A 7,368-nucleotide genomic window follows, 5' to 3' on the forward strand; every position below is an offset into this window, starting at 1 on the left:
TACACATACAAGAAAGTCCAGTGAATACCACTATCATTCAAATATATGCACCAACAATTAGAGCCAAAGAGGAGGAAATAGAAGGATTCTACCAACTCTTGCAGTCAGAAATCAATTAAACATGCAATCATGATGCTTTAATAATAATAGGTAACTGGAATGCAAAAGTTGGGAACAGAGAAGGAGGATCAGTAATTAGAAAACATGGACTTGGTGGCAGAAATGAAGCTGGAGATAGAATGAGAGTTCTGTAAAAACAATTTATTCATTGGAAATATTGTTTATAAGAAACAAACAGGCTATTCACATGGATTTCACTTGATGGTATGCATAGGAATCAGATTACATCAGTGGAAAGAATCGCTGGAGAAGCTCAATATTAGCTGTGAAAGGCCAGGTGCTGATTGTGGAACAGACTACTTACATGCAAGTTCAAGCTGAAGCTAAAGAAAATTAAATCCACAGGAACCAAAATGTGACCTTGAATTTATTCCACTCAAATTTCAAAACCATCTCAGGAACAGATTTCAGCCCTTGAACAGTAATGAGCTAAAGGCCAGATGAACTGTGGGAGGATATCAAGAATATCATCCATAAAGAATTCAAAAGGTCATTACAAAGACAGAAGGGGAAGAAAAGACCAAGATGGATCTCAGATGAGACTCTGAATATTGCACCGGAGCACCGAGAAACCAAAGCAAACGAATGAAATCCAGAAATTAAAGAGCTGAACAAGATTTCAAAGGATAGCTCAGGAAGACAAAGCATAATACTATAATGAAGTGCAGAGATAGAACTGGAAAATAAAAATGGATGTACTAGGCTACCAACTAATCATATGCAAGTTCAAGCTGAAGCTCAAGAAAATTAAGTCAACAGGAACCAAATTTGACCTTGAGTCTATCCCACCTGAATTTCAAAACCATCTCAGGAACAGGTTTGAGGCCTTGGACATTAATGAGCAAAGATCAGACAAGAATATCATCCAGGAAGAATGCAAAAGGTCATTCATTACAAAGGGAGAGAAGCCAAGGCAAGGGGAAGAAATCAGGATATTAAGGAGCTGAACAGAAGATTCCAAAGGGCAGCGAGGGAAGACCAAGTATTACAATGAAATGTGCAAGGGACTGGGGTCAGAAAATCAAAAGGGCCGAACTCGTTCAGCATTTCTTAAGCTCAAGGAACTGAAGAACAAATTCAAACCTCGAGTTGCAATACTTGAGGATGCTTTGGGCAGAATATTAAATGATGCAGGAAGCATTAAAAGAAGATGGAAAGAGTATACAGAGTCATTGTACCAAAAAGGAATTGGTGCACACAGAAGAATTTAATGAAACAATGTATGAGCAAGAGCCTGTGGTAATGAAGGAGGAAGTACAAGATGCTCTTAAAGAACTGGCAAAAAAAGGCTCCCAAAATTAAAAGCATACTCATTGGCATATTTCAACAGATGCTGCCCTGGATGTGCTTACCAAATTGTGCCAAGAAATCTGGAGGACAACCACCTGGCCTACGACTGGAAGAGATCTATCTTTGTTCCCATTCCAAAGAAAGGTGATCCAACAGAGAGTGGAAATTATAAAATAATATCATTGATACCACATGCAAGCAAGATTCTGCTGAAGATCATCCAAAAACGACTGGAACAACACATCAACAGAGAATTGCCTGAAGTGCAGGCTGGATTTGGAAGAGACTGTGGCACTAGGAATATTATAGCTAATTGTCAGATGGTTCTTAGCTGAAAGCAGAGAGTACCAGAGGAATGTCTTATCTGTGCTTCATTGACTATGCAAAAGCATTTGACTGTGTGAATCACAACAACCTGTGACTGACTTTGAGAAGAATGGGAATCCCCGAACATTTTATTGTGCTTATGCTAAACTTATACTTGGACCAGGAGACAGTTGTCACAACAGAGCACAATAACACTGCATGGTTCAAAATTGGGAAGGGTGTGTGTCATATCTTTTCCATCTATATGCAGAACAGATTATCCGGCAGGCTGGGCTCTATGAGGAGAAGTGTGGCATCAGGATTGGAGGTAGACTCATCAACAGTCTATGTTATGCAGATGACACAACCCTGCTTGCTGAAACTGAAGAGGACCTAAAGCACTCCCTGCAGGTCAAGGACTGAAGTCTTCAATATGGTTTGAAGCTCAACATCAAGAAAACAAAGATTCTCACCACTGGGCCATTTGGCAGCATCATGATAGATAGTGAAGAGATAGAGATTGTTGACAACTTCAGTTTGCTTGGCTCTACAATCAACACTCTTGCAGCCAGGAAATTAAAAGACTAATTGCACTGAAAAAGTCTGCTGTCAGAGACCTCTCCAAGATACTGAGGAGCAACGATGTCAGTCTGGCGACTAAGGTGCACCTGATACAGGCCATGGTCTTTGCCATTACTTGCTATGCATCAGAGAGCTGGACAATGACTAGGGATGATAGAAGGAGAATTGATACCTTTGAGCTTTGGTGCTGGAGAAGATTATTTAATATAACATGGACTTCTCGGAGAACAAACAAGTTTGTCCTGGAGAGGGTGAAGCCAGGCTGCTCCTTGGAGGCAAGGATTCTGAAGCTCCATCTTCCATGCTTTGGACATACTTTGGATATGTTGCAAGGCAGAATCGGTCTTGGAGGGGGACGTTATGCTTGGGAGGATGGAGGGACAGTGCAGGAGAGGAAGACCCCCGATGAGATGGATTGATTTCGTCACTGGGGTAATGGGAATAGGTGTGTCAGAGACAATAAAGTAGACAAATAGAGCAGGGTTTAGGGCTATGAGTCAGAAGCGACTCGACAGCACATAACAACAACATATATAGTTTGAACTACTTGTTTATCCTCCCCAGGATTATCACATGTATCTGTTATCTTTGTTTTCTGGTGTCCTACTTATAGAGGGACTAGCCTAGTTGACCATCTTACCAGAAGTCTTCTTACAGAGATTTAATTTTAGAATGCCTGGAGAAGAGACTGCATGGTTCAAAATCAGGAAAGGAGTGCCTCAGTGATACATCCTGTTTCCATACATTTTCAATCTATAAGTAGATCATTCAGGAGGCTGGGCTTTATGGCATCAGAACTGGAGGAAAAGTCATCAACAATTTGTATTACACAAAAACTGAGGAGAACCTGAAGCACTTGCTGCAGAAGGTCAAGGACTGAAGTCTTCAATATGGATTGAAGCTCAACATTAAGAATACAAAGATTCTCTCAAAACAACTATGAGATATCATCTCACCCCAGTAAGAATAGCAAAATTTAACAGAACAGCAAACATCAAATGCTGGTGAGGTTGCAGAGAAACTGGAACCCTTATTAACTGGTGGTAGGAGTGTAAAATGGTGCAACCTCTATGGAAGGCAGTATGGTGCTTTCTCAAGAAGTTGCAAATAGAAATGCCATTTGACCCAGCAATTCCACTACTAGGAGTTTACAACAAATGAATGGATAGAGAAGCTCTGGTATATCCACACAATCAAATACTATGCAGCATTGAAAAACAAGGAACTCATTAAATATTATGCAAAATGGAGGACATTATGCTGAGTGAAATATCTCAGTCACAAAAAGATAAATATTGCACAGGGCCACTGTTGTAAAACGGGACTGACATGGGGAAGACAGAGAAGGAGGGGAGGAATGATGTATACTGCATTGAAACAGATAAGGGAAAGAACTGTTTAAAAGGGATATATGATTGGGTATTATTGTCATGAGAGGACTCCAGGATGAAGGCTACACAGTGGAGTGAACTTGGGGGGAGGGATTGCATAGCAGTGAAAGAGTTTTGCTTTTCAAGAAGAGTGAATTGGGGGAGAAGGGGTTAGCATGGAGAAAAGTACAACAGTGAATGACTGGAAACCCTAAATCTCTGTAAACTTTCATTAAAATTAATTTTTTAAAAAAACAAAAATTCTCAGAACCGTAATGGATAGAGAAGAGATTGAGGTTGTTAACAATTACAGCTTGCTCAACTCCACAATCAACACTCTTGACACCAGCAGTCAGGAAATCAAAAGACAAATTGCATTGGAAAATACTGTCAGGGACCTCTCCAGGGTACTGAGAAGGAACAATGTCAGTCTACACACTAAGGTGCACCTGATCCAGGCCATGGCCATGGTCTTCACAATCAGGTGGACAATGACTAAGGATGGCAGAAGAAGAATTGATGCTTTTGAGTTGTGGTGCTGGAGAAGAGTCTTTAACATACCATGGACTGCCAAGAAAACAAAGAAGCCTGTCTTGCAGTGGGTGAAACCAAGTTTCTCCTTGGAGGCTAGGATTTTGAAGCTCCATGTCACATACTTTGGGCACATGGTCAAGAGGGATTGGTTCTTGGAGAAGGACATCATACTTGAAAGGGTGAAGGGCACAGCACAGGAGAGGAAGACCCCAGATGAGATGGATTGGATTGGTATGGTAATGGGGGTAGGTGTGTTGGAATCAGTGAGACTGGCTCAAAATAGGGCAGGCTTCAGAGCTGCTGTACATAGGTTTGCTATGAGTCACAGGCAATTTGACAGCAAATAATAAAAAGTGGGGAATAAATGGGAAATAGGGGCACAGGACCATGAGCATCTCTCTGAAAGGGCCAAAAGGAATAAGAATAGCACAGCCTCTCACAGAAAGCAAATAAAGAGCTCTTAGTCCAGTCCCATGTTGTTGTTATGTGCCGTCGAGTCACTTGCGACTCATAGTGACCCTATGTACAAGAGCCCTAAACCCTGCTCTATCCTGTGTTAACCTCAGTGTCTCACACACCTACTCCCATTACTCCAATCACTGAATCGGTCCATCTCATTGAGGATCTTCCTCTCTTGCCCTGTCCCTCCGTTCTCCCAAACATGATGTTCCTCTCCAAGAAATGGGCCCTCCTTGCAACATGCCCTAAGTATGTCAGATGAAGCTTCAGAGTCCTTGCCTCCAAGTAGCAACCCGGTTTCATCCTCTCCAGGACAAACCTGTTTGTTACTCTTCTCCAGCACCACAGCTCAAAGTCATCAATTCTCATCTATCATCCCTAGTCACTGTCCAGCTCTCCGACGTATAGCGTGCAATGCAAAGACTATGGCCCGGATCTAGCGCTCCTTAGTCTCCAGCCTGACTTCATTTCTCTTCAGTACTCTGGAGAGGTCCCTGACAGCTGACTTTCCCAATGCAATTAGTTTCTTGTTTTCTTGGCTGTTGGTATCGAGTCTTGACTATTGAGCCAAGCAAATGAAAACTTTTAACTATCTCAGTCTTTTCACCATCCATAATGATGCTGCTGATTAGCCCAGTGGTGAGAATCTTTGTTTTCTTGATGTTGAGCTTCAATCTATATTGAAGGCTGCAATCCTTGACCTTCTGCAGCAAGCGCCTCAGGTCCTCCTCAGTTTCAGCAAGTAGGGTTTTGTCATCTGCATAATCCTGATGCCACATTCCTCCTTGTACAACCCAGCATCCTGGATGATCTGTTCTGCAATGCCTCTAAAGCCCTAACAGCAGTAAGAATTTTGTTTATTCGTTGATCGTTCACAAACTTAGTTATGGTACCAACAATAGAGTTTATTAGGGAAGTGAGTGGGGGAGGCAAAGAATATATCACAATACAAGTCCGGGCTTTAGCCCAGCAGTTCCAAGGCACAATTTCTTAGTAAGTCCATGCTCTGGTTTCGGTTTGGCAAGTAAATCCAGATCATTCAGCAAGATTTGAATCAGAGTAGTTATAACCTAATCATTCAGAAGGTTTGCCTCAAAGCACTTTTAAGTCAGCTTCTCCTTCAGACATCCAATAAGAGCAACCAACCTCTAACTGTGGCCAGCACAAATGCAAGAAGTCTCAGGTCACACCTTCCCACCATTTGTCCACAGCAATGCCACGATCTCTCCAGCACCACGATCTCACTCTCATCAGGGTCTTGCCTCCACAAGCCTTGCTTGCTTCAAGTCTTGCTCACCTCAAGTCTTGCTGCTTAGTGTGGAAAGCACTCTTTCTCTCTTCCTAGTCCCACAGCTCATGGTGATTTGCAAGACCATGCTGATTTTCAAGACCATGTGTCTGCAGTTAAGGTAGCTTGGTGACCAGAGGCTGCTAAGCAAAACGGCTAAAAAAGCCAAAACAAGCCGATATTAGGCTAACACCACAAAAGGGCATGTGATTTCGGAAGTGCATGGCTAGATTTGCTTTATGCCTGTATCTTAATCTCCAAGCTTAACTGAAACTTGTCCACCATGGATAACTCTTCTGGCATTTGACATAACAGTGGCATAATTTTCAGCATCTAAACATGCAAGCCATCACGGTATGACAGACATATCACAGTCATTGTTATTGTTGCAGCGACTATGTCCATCCATCTCACAGAAGGTTTTCCTCTTTTTCACCAACCTTCCACCAAGCATGATGTATTTTCCCAAGGACTGGCCCCTCCTGACAACATGCCTAAAGTATGTGAGACAAAGTATCCTCCTCCTTCTAAGGAGTATTCAGGATAACATCTTCAAAGACAAAGTTGTTTGCTCTTTTAACAGTCCATGATATATTTGTGTATTCAGTGTTCTTCACCAGTACAACAGTTCAAAGACATCAGTTCTTGGATCTTCCTTATTCATTGTCCCAACATGCACATATTTCTGAAGGTTTTTAAAATACTCTGGCATGGATGGCTACATGGTGGAGTGGACCTGGGGGAGGGTTTGTAAAACAATGAAAGAATTTTTCTTTTACTTTTCCAAGAGGGTAGTGTTCTGCGGGGGATCCTTGGGAGGGGACAAATGTGCAGCAATGAATGAATGGAAATCCAAGGCCTCTGTAAATTTTTACTGAAATTAATAACAAATTTAAATTTTAAAAAAAGAATTAAGTTAGAGTAAGGATGGCAATGGATTTATAACTGCTCACGCTAATAACAATATATCGTGGCATGAAGGAAGAATAGTTGAAATGTATCCACATTTACAATATTCTTCTTACCAAAACCATTTATGGAAAATAAGAACTGCATTGGAAAAAAAAATTTTAAAACAAAGAACTGCATTGGAACATGTATCTCTGGATTGGAAATGATCGTATTGTTAATATTTCTAGCCTTAAGCTTAAAAGATTATAATGTTCAAAATTATTTGTTAAACATTTGTTTAAATTTTTCCCTCTTTTAACAACTGGGATCTAGAGGGAAGAGAAAAGACCAGAGAATGGCCAAAATTATTGGGGCAGCTTTTGCTGTCAGTTTAGGGCCTATGTCAGGAAAAGGAAGTCTTACTCATCTACAGTGCCACCCAAAGGTAGTAAAGGAGGTCAGAATTGCCTCCACTGTGGAAAGGTGGGCCACTTCAGTAGACAGTGTCACAGAAGAGAGCCACAGATA

This window comes from Elephantulus edwardii, unplaced genomic scaffold, assembly GCF_000299155.1.
Source record: "Elephantulus edwardii isolate Elephantulus edwardi_28Jun2011 unplaced genomic scaffold, EleEdw1.0 scaffold00178, whole genome shotgun sequence".
Lineage (NCBI taxonomy): Eukaryota > Metazoa > Chordata > Mammalia > Macroscelidea > Macroscelididae > Elephantulus > Elephantulus edwardii.